General features: G+C 47.0%; 1 protein-coding gene across 1 annotated transcript in view; it reads right to left on the bottom strand.

Moving 5' to 3' along the window:
* Positions 1 to 11,595, bottom strand: part of LOC141198716 (uncharacterized) — a 105,446-nt gene extending 93,851 nt beyond the window's left edge. The window contains exon 1 of the mRNA XM_073663134.1: positions 11,509 to 11,595. The gene's annotated coding sequence lies outside the window, so the exon portion shown is untranslated. The remainder of the gene's footprint in view (positions 1 to 11,508) is intronic.
* Positions 11,596 to 15,230: the final 3,635 nt, after the last annotated feature.

The following is a 15,230-nucleotide window of genomic DNA, read 5'->3' on the forward strand; positions in this document are numbered from 1 at the left end:
CTAGATGAATTCCTTGAGAGGTGTAGTTTACAAAATGGGGTCACTTGTGGGGGTTTCTGCTGTTTCTGCATGTCAGCGACTCTTCAAATGTGACATGGTGTCTGCTGCCTATCCCAGCCAACATAGCGCTCCTTTCTCTTCCGAACCCTGCCGTACACCAAAGCAGTGGTTTTCCCCCACATATGGGGTATCGGCGTGTTCAGGAGAAATTGCACAACAAATTTCATGGTGCAATTTATCCTATTACCCTTATGATAATGCAAAATTAAGGGATGAAAAACGTTTTTGCGGGAAAAATGTGAAAATTTTATTTTTACAGCTGATTATTATAAACTTCTGTGAAGCACGTTGGGGTTCAAGGTGCTCACCACACATCTAGATAAGTTCCCTAAGGGGTCTAGTTTCCAAAATGGTGTCACTTGTGGGGGGTTTCCACTGTTTAGGAACATCAGGGGCTCTCCAAACGCAACATGGCGTCTGCTAATTATTCAGACAAATTTTACATTCAGAAAGTCAAATGGCGCTCCTTCCCTTCCAAACCCTGCCGTGCGCCCAAACAGTGGTTTTCCCCCACATATAGGGTATCGGCGTGTTCAGGAGAAATTGCACAACAAATTTAATGGTGCAATTTATCCTATTACCATTATGATAATGGAAAATTAAGGGATGAAAAACGTTTTTGTGGGAAAAATGTGAAAATTTTATTTTTACAGCTCAATATTATAAACTTCTGTGAAGCACCTTGGGGTTCAAGGTGCTCACCACACATCTAGATATGTTCCCTAAGGGGTCTAGTTTCCAAAATGGTGTCACTTGTGGGGGGTTTCCACTGTTTAGTCACATCAGGAGCTCTCCAAACGCAACATGGTGTCTGCTAATTATTCAGACAAATTTTACATTCAAAAAGTCTAATGGCGCTCCTTCCTTTCCGAGCCCTGCCGTGCGCCCAAACAGTGGTTTCCCTCACATATGGGGTATCAGCACGCTCAAGAGAAATTGCACAAAAAATTTTGGGGTCCATTTTTTCCTGTTACCCCTGTGAAAATAAAAAAAATTGGGTCTAAAGTAACATTTTTGTGAAAAAAGTTAAATGTTAATTTTTTTCTTCCACATTCCAAAAATTTCTGTGAAGTACCTGAAGGGTTAATAAAGTTCTTGAATGTGGTTTTGAGCACCTTGAGGGGTGCAGTTTTTAGAACGGTGTCACTTTTGGGTATTTTCTGTCATAAAGACCCCTCAAAGTGACTTCAAATATGATGTGGTCCCTAAAAAAATGTTTTTGTAAATTTTGTTGGAAAAATGAGAAATCGCTGGTCAACTTTTAACCCTTATAGCTCCCTAACAAAAAAAAATTTTGGTTCCAAAATTGTGCTGATGTAAAGTAGACATGTGGGAAATGTTATTTATTAAGTATTTTGTGTGACATATTTCTCTGATTTAAGGGCTTAAAAATTCAAAGTTTGAAAATTGCAAAATTTTCAAAATTTTCGCCAAATTTCCGATTTTTTCACAAATAAACGCATGTGATATCAAAGAAATTTTACCACTATCATGAAGTACAATATGTCACGAAAAAACAATCTCAGAATCAGGGGGATCCGTTGAAGCGTTCCAGAGTAATTGCTTCATAAAGTGACAGTGGTCAGAATTGAAAAAATTGGCCCGGTCACGAAGGCAAAAACAGGCTCTGGTGCGAAGTGGTTAAAAGATCCTCCATGAAGTCATTATGTCTGCTACACTCTATTGATCTCGATTTCAAGAAATGTCTTACTCCTCTGATACCATCCTCATGCGGTATATTACTGTACAAAGCCTCGATATCTGGTAAGGCCTGCTCCCCTACATGCATGCATACATGCTTGAGGGTTTACATGTAGGGGAGCAGGCAAAGGGAAAACCAATCCCAGAGGAATCATTCCACGTGCAGGACCTCAGGACTTATTCCAACTGCAGGACCTCAGGCAATATTATGGGAACATTATACTGTGTGTGTGGGGGGAAGGTGGTACTATAGGAACATTACTCTGTGTGGGGACATCATACATACTGCATAAAGGGCATAATGGGGGCATTACACTGTGTGGGGGCATCATAGATACTGCATAAGGGGCATAATGGGGGCATTACACTGTGTGGGTGCATCATACATCTACTATATAATTGTCTTATCCCGTCTGTCTGTCTGTGTGTCTGTCTGTCTGTCCAGGAAATCCCGCGTCGCTCATTGGTCCGCCAGCGGCCAATCAGCGCCGCGGGATTTCTGAAAAAAGATGGCGGCCGTTAGCGGCTCATCTGCGGGACGGAGCTGAGCGGCGATGCAGCCGGGAGATGACCGGCGCGAGGAGCTCATCTCCCGGCCAGCAACAGCAGAAGGAACCCGACCGCTGGACCCATCTGCGGGACGGAGATGCAGCCGGGAGATGAGCGCCGCGAGGCGCTCATCTCCCGGCCGGTAGCAGCAGAAGGACCGCCGGCGCCGCTGACCCGCCGCTGCGGGTCAGGATACTTCTGCTGCGAGCGCCCGCTATGTCCCGGGTTCTTGCAGCGTAAGTAGCCGCACAGGCAGCGCCGCTCCCCGGTCCTCACCAAGACGATTCGATGATTGGTCGCGGTCTTCGGACCCGACCAATCACTGAGTTAAGCACCGCTGTGCAGATTGGTCGCCGACGCTGCCCGTGACCAATCACCGATTTGGGCGCCAAATTTAAATATCGGCCGCAACCAATCAGCACAGCGGTGTTTAAATGTGGAGCCAAGATCGGTGATTGGTCGCGGGCAGCGTCGGCGACCAATCAGCACAGGGGTGCTTAACTTTAAATATCGGCCGCGACCAATCACCGATTTGGGCGCCAAATTTAAATATCGGCCGCGACCAATCAGCACAGCGGTGTTTAAATGTGAAGCCAAGATCGGTGATTGGTCGCGGCCGATATTTAAATTTAGCGCCCAAATCGGTGATTGGTCGCGGGCCAAGACAGGGACCAATCACCGATTTGTGCGGCAGATTTAAATAGCGGCCGCGACCAATTGGATGTCAGCGCCGCTCCCCGATCCTCCCTTCACACCCTAGCCGCATGGATGTCAGCGCAGCTGCCCGTGCGGATACTTCCGCTCCGAGAACCCGGGGCATGAGCGGGCGCTCGGAGCAGAAGTATCCCGACCCGCAGCGTCGCTCCCCGGTCCTCCCTTCACACCCTAGCCGCTGATGTCCCCACAGTATCCGCATGGTGTTACAAAGGTCCGGACATTTGTGTTAAAACTTGGTGATTGGTCGCGGGCGCTGCCTGCGACCAATCACCGATTTGGGCGCCAAATTTAAATATCGGCCGCGACCAATCACCGATCTTGGCTCCAGATTTAAACACCGCTGTAATGATTTAAATAGCGTCTGCGACCAATCATTACAGCGGTGTTTAAATCTGGAGCCAAGATCAGCGATTGGTTGCGGCCGATATTTAAATTTAGCGCCCAAATCGGTGATTGGTCGCGGGCAGCGCCTGCGACCAATCACCGATTTTTAACACAAATGTCCGGACCTTTGTAACACCATGCGGATACTGTGGGGACATCATCGGCTAGGGCGTGAAGGGAGGACCGGGGAGCGGCGCTGCGGGTCGGGATACTTCTGCTCCGAGCGCTCGCTCATGTCCCGGGTTCTCGGAGTGGAAGTATCCGCACAGGCAGCGCCGCTGACATCCAGGCGGCTAGGGTGTGAAGGGAGGACCGGGGAGCGGCGCTGACATCCAATTGGTCGCGGCCGCTATTTAAATCTGCCGCACAAATCGGTGATTGGTCGCTGTCTTGGCCCGCGACCAATCACCGATTTGGGCGCTAAATTGAAATATCGTCCGCGACCAATCACCGATCTTGGCTCCACATTTAAACACCGCTGTGCTGATTGGTCGCGGCCGATATTTAAATTTGGCGCCCAAATCGGTGATTGGTCGCGGGTAGCGTCAGCGACCAATCACCGATTTTTAAAACAAATGTCCGGACCTTTGTAACACCATGAGGATACTGTGGGGACATCAGCGGCTAGGGTGTGAAGAGAGTACCGGGGAGCGGCGCTGCGGGTCGGGATACTTCTGCTCTGAGCGCCCGCTCATGTCCCGGGTTCTCGCAGCGGAAGTACCCGCACAGGCAGCGGCGCTCCCCGGTCCTCACTAATACGATTCCGCTCCCTGCTCCTCACCAATACGATTCGCGGATTGGTCGCGTGCGGAGAGCGCGACCAATCAGGGATCTTGGCGCTAAAGTTAAACACCGCTCTGCTGATTGGTCGCGGCCGCTGCCCGCGACCAATCACCGATTTGGGCGCTACATTTAAATAGCGGCCGCGACCAATCACCGATCTTACTGCCACATTTAAACACTTCTGCTGCGAGCTTGGCGCAAAATTTAAACAACGCTCTGCTGATTGGTCGCGGACACCATCCGCGACCAATTAGCGAGATTGGCGCCAAATTTAAACAACGCTCTGCTGATTGGTCGTGGACTCCAGCTGTGACCAATCAGCGATTTTGGCGCCAAATTTAAACACCGCTCTGCTGATTGATTGTGGTCGCTGGCCGAGATCAATCAGCAGTATTGGTGCAAAATGTAAACAACGCTCTGCTGATTGGTCGCGGACGCCAGACGCGTCCAATCAGTGAGATTGGCCCCAAATTTAAACAACGCTCTGCTGATCGGTCGCGGACTCCAGCTGCGACCAATCAGCGATTTTGGCGCCAAATTTAAACACCGCTCTGCTGATCGATCGCGGTCGCTGGCCGAGATCAATCAGCAGTATTGGTGCCAAATTTAAACCTCACTCTGCTGATCGGTCGCAACCACCGGCCGTGACCAATCTGCGTTTTTTGTGCCAAATTTAAACAACGCTCTGCTGATTGGTCGCGGTCGCCGGCCGCGACCCATCAGCATTATTGGCGCCCAATTTAAACCCCGCTCTGCTGATTGGTCGCGGCCGCCGGCCTCGACCAATCAGCAGAGCGATGCAGAGCGGGGTTTAAATTTGGCCCCAAAATCGCGGATTAGTCGCGGCTGACGGACGCGATCAATCAGCAGAGCGTTGTTTAAATTTTGTGCCAAAATTGCTGATTGGTCGCGGACGGCGGCCTCGACCAATCAGCGATTTTGGCGCCAAATTTAAGCAACGCTCTGCTGATTGGTCGAGGACGCCGGCCGAGATCAATCAGCAGTATTGGCGCAAAATTTAAACACCGCTCTGCTGATTGGTCACGGCCGGTGGTTGCGACCAATCAGCCATATTGGTGCCAAATTTAAACACCGCTTCGATGATTGGTCGAGGTGGCCGGCTGCGACCAAGCAGCGAAATTGGCGCCAAATTTAAACACCGCTCTGCTGATTGGTCGTGGTTACCGGTCTCGAATAATCAGCATTATTAGTGCCAAATTTAAACACCGCTGTGCTAATTGGTCTCGGCCGAGACCAATCACCATAATTGGCGCCAAATTTAAATACCGCTCTGCTCATTGGTCACGTTTACTGGCCGCGACCAATCAGCATTATTGGCACCAAATTTAAATCCCGCTCTCCTGATTAGTCGCGGCCGCCGGCCTCGACCAATCAGCGATATAGGCGCCAAATTTTAACACCGCTTTGTTGATTGGTCACGGTTGCCGGCCTCGACCAATCAGCGATTTTGGCTCAAAATTTAAACACAGCTCTGCTGACTGCGCCCGGTCGACCGCATACCTATTCTAGAATACCCGATGCATTAGAATCGGGCCACCATCTAGTACTGTATAAGGGGCATAATGGAGGCATCACACTGTGTGAGGGGCATAATGGTGGCATTACACTGTGTGGGGGGAATCATACATACTGCATAAGGGGCATAATGGGGGCATCACATTGTGAGGGGCATAATGGGGGCATCATACATAATACATAAGAAGCATAATGGGGGCATTACACTGTGTGGGGGGATCATACATCCTACATGAGGGGCATAATGGGGGCATTACACTGTGTGGGAGCATCATACATCCTGCATAAGGGGCATAATGGGGGCATTACACTGTGTGGGGGCATCATACATCCTGTATAAGGGGCATAATGGGGGCATTACACTGTGGGGGCATCATACATCCTGCATAAGGGCAAAAAATTGGATCAAACACCATGATGCATAGTACAATAAACAGGGTACTCCTTAATCGAACATAGAGCCTAGAGAAAATGGAGTAGGACACCCAAACAATCAGAAACAAGGAAAAACTTATTTCAATTTAAAAACACTTTTATTAGATAGAAAAATTAAAAGAGTTTCCTTTTCAATATATATATATGTGACACTAATAGAAAGAGGTCATACAGGGTAAGAGAAACACACATAGCAGTTACGGCAACTCGTTTGTGGGTCCCCCGGGAGAATAATGCAAAAAAACTCCGTCAAAGGGTACAAGATAGCATAGTGTGTATGCAATGTATACCATTATAGGGCGTAAGTAAGAGTTCAGAGTCAAAAAACAGGAGAAAAATGGCCACCACTCAGATAAGAGAAATAATGGCCAGGATACAGAGACAATGCATAGTATAGGACTCACCCATGGGGACTAGGGTAACCACGTGGCCGTACTGCAGCCCCGACGCGCGTTTCGCGTGGCTTCCTCGGGGGGCTGTGGTTGTGGATGGGGTGGGCACCTTTAAATATACCTCAGGATTTTTTGTCATTTGCTGATACTGTGTCTTTTCACAGCGTGTGGATCTGAACAGATGGATCACAAAATACGTGAGCAGACGTGGCTCACGCAACTTAATAAGGTCTTCGGGGAGGAAACCACCGTGGTTTTAAATACGAGGGAGAATGAGGACTTACTTGATGAATTGAGAACCCTGTATAACAAAAAAATCCGCCTTTGGTGGAACAAAGCGTTTCTTGAGCGCTACATCATTAGGGGACTGATCCCCAGGGGTCTACGGATCCAGGTTTTTCCAGCACATAACTTTGATGATGATGCACTAAAGACCCAATGGGAAAAACTGTCCTCGGTATGCTCCAAGGGCTTTATGGAGCTTTTGATCAAATCTAATGAGTCTTCTTTACAAATTATTGAGACAGAGATTGATCGTCTCCAAAATTTGATATCTACTAAATTGACCCCTGAGGGATGGAATAAATTCAATACTGATTTGGATTCTGATTTTGTGAAGTGGGAAAAGGAAATAGTGGCTACCAAAACCAAAAAATATCAGAGGGATCTCTCTGATTTTAATTCCAAACGGGTCTACAAGTGGAGAGGACACAAGGGCCCCAATAGACAAACATGGGAGAATCGGTGGAGCTCAGTGTCATCATTATCCTCTATGGATGAAGGGACCTCCACAAGTAATCAATCCAATGTCGGTGGCACTAAATTTGTGAATGACAAACAGCATGGACAATTAAGGGGTAAAACCTACTCAAAACGTAAATTGACACCCCCCCACTCTCTGGAGAAAAAATCAAAACCAAATAAATTAGAGGTAATTAATTTGTCCACACACACTCTTTCTGACTGCCAGATTGAAGTACTCTCTTTGGGATTGACTTTTGTTCCGACTAACGGTTATAATTTCTTCACAGTATTGAAGGACTTACAGCTTTTCCTTAGAAAAGTAATTCTACGTAGATTACACATGAAACCAACGTTTGATATGAATCCTGACACGACCCTGGAGAGAGAGGCTCTATCGGCTCTGGAAGAGCTAGAGGGAGAGGGCAACTCCGTTAACACAGGTACTTTCCCGTGTTCTATTCTGGCCAGATCTACCACATTTCCCCCCTTCTCCCTCTGCCCACAGGTGGAGATATTTAATAAATTGGTTAGTAGGGACCTTAGGGCCCTATCGGGTGGACCCAAACACCACAACCTTACAATCCAACAGAAAGAAGCTTTGAAAGAACTACAATCTTTTAAAGATGTAGTTTTTAAACCTGCGGACAAGGGGAGAAATGTTGTGATGTGGCCGGTTGTGAAGTATGAAAAGGAGGCCTTCAAACTCCTTAGGGACCGTGCGTCCTATGATACTTTACCTAATAATCCCATGATATCCTTCAGTGCCGACCTTCTCGACATTTTGGAGCGGGCATATGAACAGGGCATTATCCCTAAAAAAGTTTTTGATGGCCTTTGTACCAAACACCCAATAGTTCCCACGTTCTACCTACTCCCTAAGGTTCATAAAAATCTCTTGGACCCACCGGGACGTCCCATTGTCTCTGGCATTGGAGGGCTATGTGACCCTATCTGTAAATTTATTGAGCATTATTTACATCCACTTGTGGAGACGTTGCCCTCCTATGTCAGGGACACTGGAGATGTCCTCGGTAAAATTGATGGTGTATATCTTGATCCGGGTAGTCTGCTGGTGGCTGTTGACGTTGAATCATTATATACCAGCATTGGCCACACAGATGGATTGCGTGCAGTAAGTTTTTTTCTTGAGACTAGCAGTCTGGATGCCTCACTTCGTGCACTGGTCCTCGAACTACTGGAATTCATACTTACCCACAACTTTTTCACATTAAAAGACCGTTTTTTTCTTCAGAAACGTGGCACTGCGATGGGTGCGGCATGTGCGCCATCTTACGCCAACCTCTTTCTCGGTTTTTGGGAGAGGGAGGTTCTCGGCGATGGCGCGTGCGCCGCCTCCCATGCGCAGTGCTGGTATAGATACATAGACGACATTTTTATTATTTGGCAGGGTTCCGAGGCTGAGCTTCACAACTTCATTACTTTTCTTAATATTAATCAAATGAACATCAGACTTACGTATACATGGAACTCTACCCACATAGACTTTTTGGATATCGGTATTACTGTCCAGCAGGATGGCTTACTTCAGACCGACGTGTTTCGTAAGAAAACATCGGTCAATGCACTTTTGCATGCAACATCAGCCCATACACCGGCTACTATTCGGGCCATTCCTGTTGGACAGTATCTTAGAACCAAACGCATTTGTTCTACCGATATGGCGTTTGAGTCTCAGTCTCGGGACCTGCGCCAAAGATTTCAGGAACGGGGCTACAGTGCACAGAGCATTAAGAGAGGCTACAGACGTGATAAGGGGACCCCACGTGATCTCCTCTTGACTAGTGTTGGTAGATCGTATGAAAGAGATCCTCCATTAAGATTTATATCAACGTATAACAGCCACTGGCAGACCATTCGGGGGATCCTTGAGAAGCACTGGTCCATCCTCAAAACGGAACCGGTGCTTGGCAGGATCCTACCTGACAGACCTTTAATGACAGCCAGAAGAGGAAAAAGTTTGAAGGACTCACTAGTCAGGAGCCACTATGTGGTCCCTACGCCAACCCCATTTGGGATAACTAAATCGCGATGGGGATGTTATCCTTGTGGATCATGCATGGCCTGTCGTAATATCACTAGGGCTAAATCTTTTTCCACCAATCATGGCAGGGAATTTAAAATCACCCATCACATCTCTTGCAGTTCTACACACGATATTTATATGGCCACTTGTCCATGTAATTTGAACTATGTGGGACTCACGTCTCGTGAATTCCGGGTTCGTGTTAGGGAACACGTTAGGGATGTGGTGGCCGCAAAGGATGTGTTGGATGTGTCAACACTTAAGACTGTCCCGCGGCACTTCAGACTGCGCCATAACTGCGACCCCTCCCTCCTTAAGTTTATTGGTATCGATATGGTACATTTGGGTACTAGGGGAGGCGATTACAAACGCATCTTGGCGCAGTTGGAGTGCCGCTGGATTGCGATTTTGGATACGGTGACCCCTGGCGGTCTCAATGAATACAACAGTTTCTCTTCATTCTTGTGAGTTCTCCTCTCCTTCGTTTTTAAATGTGGATTTTCATTTTAGTATTATATATGTTTCTATTTTTTTATTTATTTTTCTGTTCTCTTTATCATTTCTTCATATTTAGGCACCACCATCTATACCTCCGCACTATTTAGGATGAGTTTCGGACGAATGTGGGATGGGCACCTATAGTGCTTATGAATATTCATCGTTACAAATAATTTTTAGGAGCCAATTTATTGTTACTTATCATGCACCCCGGCTCTTGATGACACGATTCCCGTGAATGGTGACAACTGTGCAACTACTGGACTCTCCACATGCCTTCAATTTGGCAATATATACTACACTATACATTTAAACTTGCCTGTCCCTGTCGTTCTGTGTAAATGTGATAACCACTGCTGCACTATGTATGGGCAAATATGCTCCCTGTTTTATTCACACTGATGCATACTTATGGTGATATTATTGTGCTGTTTAGGCATGAATGGGACACTCACCGTGTCCATATCTTGTCCCATATCCAACTCGCAACAATGTATGTTTTTTGCCCTTTTCTTTGCCCTCACCCGCCATGGCGGCGGCTGAGCCGCGCATGTGCAGCGCCGCCCTCCCTTGGCCGCGTCCCGTCGGGCTTCCGTACGTGGGAGGTGTGGGCGGTGACGTCATTTTAGTATGTCGCTGCCCGCGCTTCCCCGGGAAATTGGCCGGACGTGACGCGGTATGGGGGGATGTTGTCGCTCCACATGCGCTGCACTAATCAGCGCTGCATCCTGAGGTATATTTAAAGGTGCCCACCCCATCCACAACCACAGCCCCCCGAGGAAGCCACGCGAAACGCGCGTCGGGGCTGCAGTACGGCCACGTGGTTACCCTAGTCCCCATGGGTGAGTCCTATACTATGCATTGTCTCTGTATCCTGGCCATTATTTCTCTTATCTGAGTGGTGGCCATTTTTCTCCTGTTTTTTGACTCTGAACTCTTACTTACGCCCTATAATGGTATACATTGCATACACACTATGCTATCTTGTACCCTTTGACAGGGTTTTTTTGCATTATTCTCCCGGGGGACCCACAAACGAGTTGCCGTAACTGCTATGTGTGTTTCTCTTACCCTGTATGACCTCTTTCTATTAGTGTCACATATATATATTGAAAAGGAAACTCTTTTAATTTTTCTATCTAATAAAAGTGTTTTTAAATTGAAATAAGTTTTTCCTTGTTTCTGATTGTTTGGGTGTCCTCTACTCCATTTTCTCTAGGCTCTATCCTGCATAAGGGGCATAATGGGGGCATTACACTGTGTGGGGGCATCATACATCCTGCATAAGGGGCATAATGGGGGCATTACACTGTGGGGGCATCATACATCCAGCATAAGGGGCATAATAGGGGCATTACACTGTGGGGGGCATCATACATCCTGCATAAGGGGCATAATGGGGGCATTACACTGTGGGGGCATCATACATACTGCATAAGGGGCATAATGGGGGCATTACACTGTGGGGCCAGTAAAGGGGTCCTGTACTATGAGAACAATACGTTTCCTCCCTTCCTGTCTCTATAGTTGGGTCGTATGTATCTATTACAGGAAACAGAACAAAAACCTTATGATTCTTATAAAGGGGCAACACAAGACCCCAAAAGAGTCTCCGTGCTGAAGGGGTTAATGCCCCCTGCGCCCAGTAATGGGGTCTCCACATACCTCCACCTGCAGAGCCGCCACCACATATATGGCTGCTCTGTGCGCACAGGAGCTGTGATGAGGTCACAGGAGGGGAGGAGTCAGGGGTCACATGATCAGGGGCCTCAGTGGATGCAGGACTCTGCTGTGCTGGTTGTCATGGTGCTGGATGAGCTGAAGTTTATGTGTGGGGTCAGGAGGGGTTTACAGTGTGGATGTAGCAGAGCCGTGTGTGTACGAGGCGTACGGAGCAGAGCCGTGTGTGTACGAGGCGTACGGAGCGGAGCCGCGTGTGTACGAGGCGTACGGAGCGGAGCCGCGTGTGTACTGAGCCGTGTGTATATGGAGTCGTGTGTGTACGAGGTGTACGGAGCGGAGCCGTGTGTGTACGGAGCGGAGCCGTGTGTGTACAGAGTCGTGTGTGTACAGAGCCGGGTATGTATGGAGCGGAGCCGTGTGTATGGAGCGGAGCCGTGTGTGTACGCTGTATACAGCTGTATACTCCTAGGTTCGGTGGGAGACACCGTGGCTCTTTATCAGATGTAGAAGAACTGACACTGGACACTCGGTAAAACTGCGCTCGGACGTCTCTTGTTTCTCGCACAGATATTGATAACATAAGATGGAGTCAGACGAACCCTCCTACAAAACCTGATAACAAAGTCATTACTACAGGACTGGATGAGAAAGGGATTTATTCTACAAGAAACGCTGGGGCCACAAATGAGAGAATCCGGGCCCCGTGGCTGGATACTCCGGACCCCCCAGCGTGTTAGGAGCAGACGGGGTCTTTGTCCCTGGAGCTTCTCTGCTCGGTATAATGAGACTCTGATCTTGTTCTTATAAAGAGGGTTGGAGTAGAATAGAAGCTGCCTGAATATGAGGACCTTGTCTGATCTCTATGTCCTTGTGTACAGAGCTATGGAGATAGCGCTATTCTCTGTATAATAGATGTGATGTCGCTGGAGCCCTAATATTCCTGTACAGGGGTCTCTGTAGAGATAATCTTACCCCAGCATTATGGAATGGGAGAAGGGAAAAAGGGATTGGGGACATTTTATTGTAATTTCCCTTTAAAAAATGTAATAAAAAAAATAACTGATTCACTGGTCAACGCAGTTTTTCTGGCAAAAGGTTTTAAAACCTATTTTAAGTCAATTTTGGCTGCTGATTACGAATACGAACTCCGTTTTTGGCTATCACATCAGGATTTCGAGATATTTTCAATTTTTGATGAAAATTACTATTGAATGTTTTTTGATAAAAACACGTGATTTTTGGTACTACATTTTGTATATTTTTAATCAAGGAATAACAAAGATTACAAAGTCTATGTACAGCAAATCAAATATACTTACAGAATGAAGCTACAAAATATAAAAACACATATATATGGCACACAGATGAATGACAAATGGCAGTTATTTGAACTTTCTATCTTGGCTGATCTGTGATGTACAGCTTCTGGGTTGTCTCTCATCAAGCTCCAGCAATAGTCAGCCATCATATGTGAGTCCCACCGGCCTTGATACCGTTCTTCCATTGTTTTAATGTCCTGATGAAAACGCTCACCTTGTTCCTCGCTCACATCCCCAAGCTTCTCTGGAAAAAAGTCCAAATGGCTGTGTAAATAGTGAATCTTGATACTCATTCTACATCCAAGATTTCGCAGACTCATTAGTAGCTCTTCCACAATCTCTTCATAGTTGTCTGCTTTCTTATTCCCTAGAAAATTCTGCACCACATTACAAAATGCGTTCCAAGCTCTTTCTTCTGTCTCATTCATTGATGTGATAAAATTTGGGTCTCTCATAAGTGTTCTTATTTGAGGTCCATCAAATATTCCAGCCTTTTTCTTCTCTTCACTAAGACCAGGAAAACTTGAACGTATATAGTTAAAGCATTCTCCACTGTGATTGAGAGCTTTGACAAACTGCTTCATCAATCCAAGTTTTATGTGCAAGGGAGGAAAGACAATGTTCTTCCTATCCACTAGAGGATCATGGATGACATGCTTATCGCCAGATGCCAAACTCTGTCGCTGAGGCCATTCAGTTTTCACCCAATGCTCTGCTGTAGCTCTACTGTCCCAGTAGCACAAAAAAACAAGGGTGTTTTGTGTACCCTCCTTGCAGACCCAAAAGAAAGTTAACCATTTCCAAATCAACACAAATTAACCACCCATGAACATTATATTGTAACCTTTCTAGAATAATCTTGATGTTTTTATATTCTTCTTTACGTTTTACAGAATGACCTATTGGTACAGAGCCATACTTATTTCCATTGTGTAACAGAACACATTTTAAACTTCTTTTGGAACTATCAATAAAAAGCCTCCAATCCCTTGAATCATATGCTGGAAGTCCCATAAAGAGAAGTAGCCCTTCAACATCAGTACAATAGACAAGCTGGCCATCTGAATGGAAGGACTTCCGCAGTTCTGCTTCCCTGTTGCGATAAAATGAGACACTTGTACCAGGTTTCAACATTCGATTCTCCTGTAGTCTTGAAGCCAATAGTTCAGCAGACTCTTTTGGTAGATAAAGATCTCTAACCAGATCATTCAAAGCAGACTGAGTAAACAGAATTGGTTTGTCACAATCTTCATCACATGGCTGAAAAATATCTGGACTGTCTTCTTCATCAGTATAACAATGTCAGGAGAGATCTGTGTCAACGTTTTCTGGAAGCGCAGTAAATTTTGGAACAAGTATGTCTTCACTATGGGCAACTGGTCGAATAGCTGAAGACATACTTGGGTATTGCAAATATTGCTTGTTTTTCTTATTGAAACCTTTTACATCAACAAGGCAGAAATAGCAGTCTTCTAAATGATTGCTTGGTTCTCTCCAAACCATAGGAACTCCAAACTGAAGTTTAGCATTCTTTCCTTGAGACCATGATCTCAAGCTCTCAATACAGGTTTTACACACTTTGTGAGGAGCCCAATGCTTGTCTTGGTCTCCAAGTTTTACTTTGAAGTTCCCAAAATACACCCTCTTAACAAAGTCAGTAATGGTGCGCCTCTGAGTCTTCACAGTAAAGTTTCCACAGATGTAACAAAAAATATTTGGATCATTTGAGCACTGTCTTCTGCGAGATGTAGAGGCCATGGTTAGATCAGCAAAACATCCTGCAGAGAAATACAAGATAAAAGTTGTTAGCTACCTGAGTTGTTCATTGAATTTCTGCACCCCCCCCCCGCCACACACACACACACACACACATATACACACACACATATATACACACACACACACACACCTGCCCACACAGACACCTTCCCCCACAGACACCTGCCCACAAACACACACACACCTGCCCACACACACATCTGACCACACACACACACACTCACCATCCCCCGGCTCAATTCCTCCTGCCTGCTCTCTCTCTTTTCCGGTGCAGCACTGCAGGCCGGGGCGCACTGCATGACGTCACAGCTAGGAGACACAGCCGCGCACAGGGCCGTGTCTCCTAGCAGTGACGCGGCCGGGCCAGCACAGGGAAGTTAACTGCTGCAGTGCTGGCCCGGCCGATGAAGAAGTAGCGGCGGCCGCTGCTAGGGGAGCAGTCCGGGCCCCCCCCTCCCGCCACTGCTACCGCTATGTGCCGCGGCGGCCTGCACATATAATGAGGGCAATCCGGCATTAGACACCCCGCCTGGAGCCGCGGGCCCCCTGCAGGCTCGGGGCCCTGGGCGGTCGCCCGGATTGCCCTCATTATAATCCGCCTATGAA

The sequence above is a fragment of the Phyllobates terribilis genome, unplaced genomic scaffold (assembly GCF_046119375.1).
Source record: "Phyllobates terribilis strain yellow unplaced genomic scaffold, ASM4611937v1 Scaffold_99__1_contigs__length_5935540, whole genome shotgun sequence".
NCBI lineage: Eukaryota > Metazoa > Chordata > Amphibia > Anura > Dendrobatidae > Phyllobates > Phyllobates terribilis.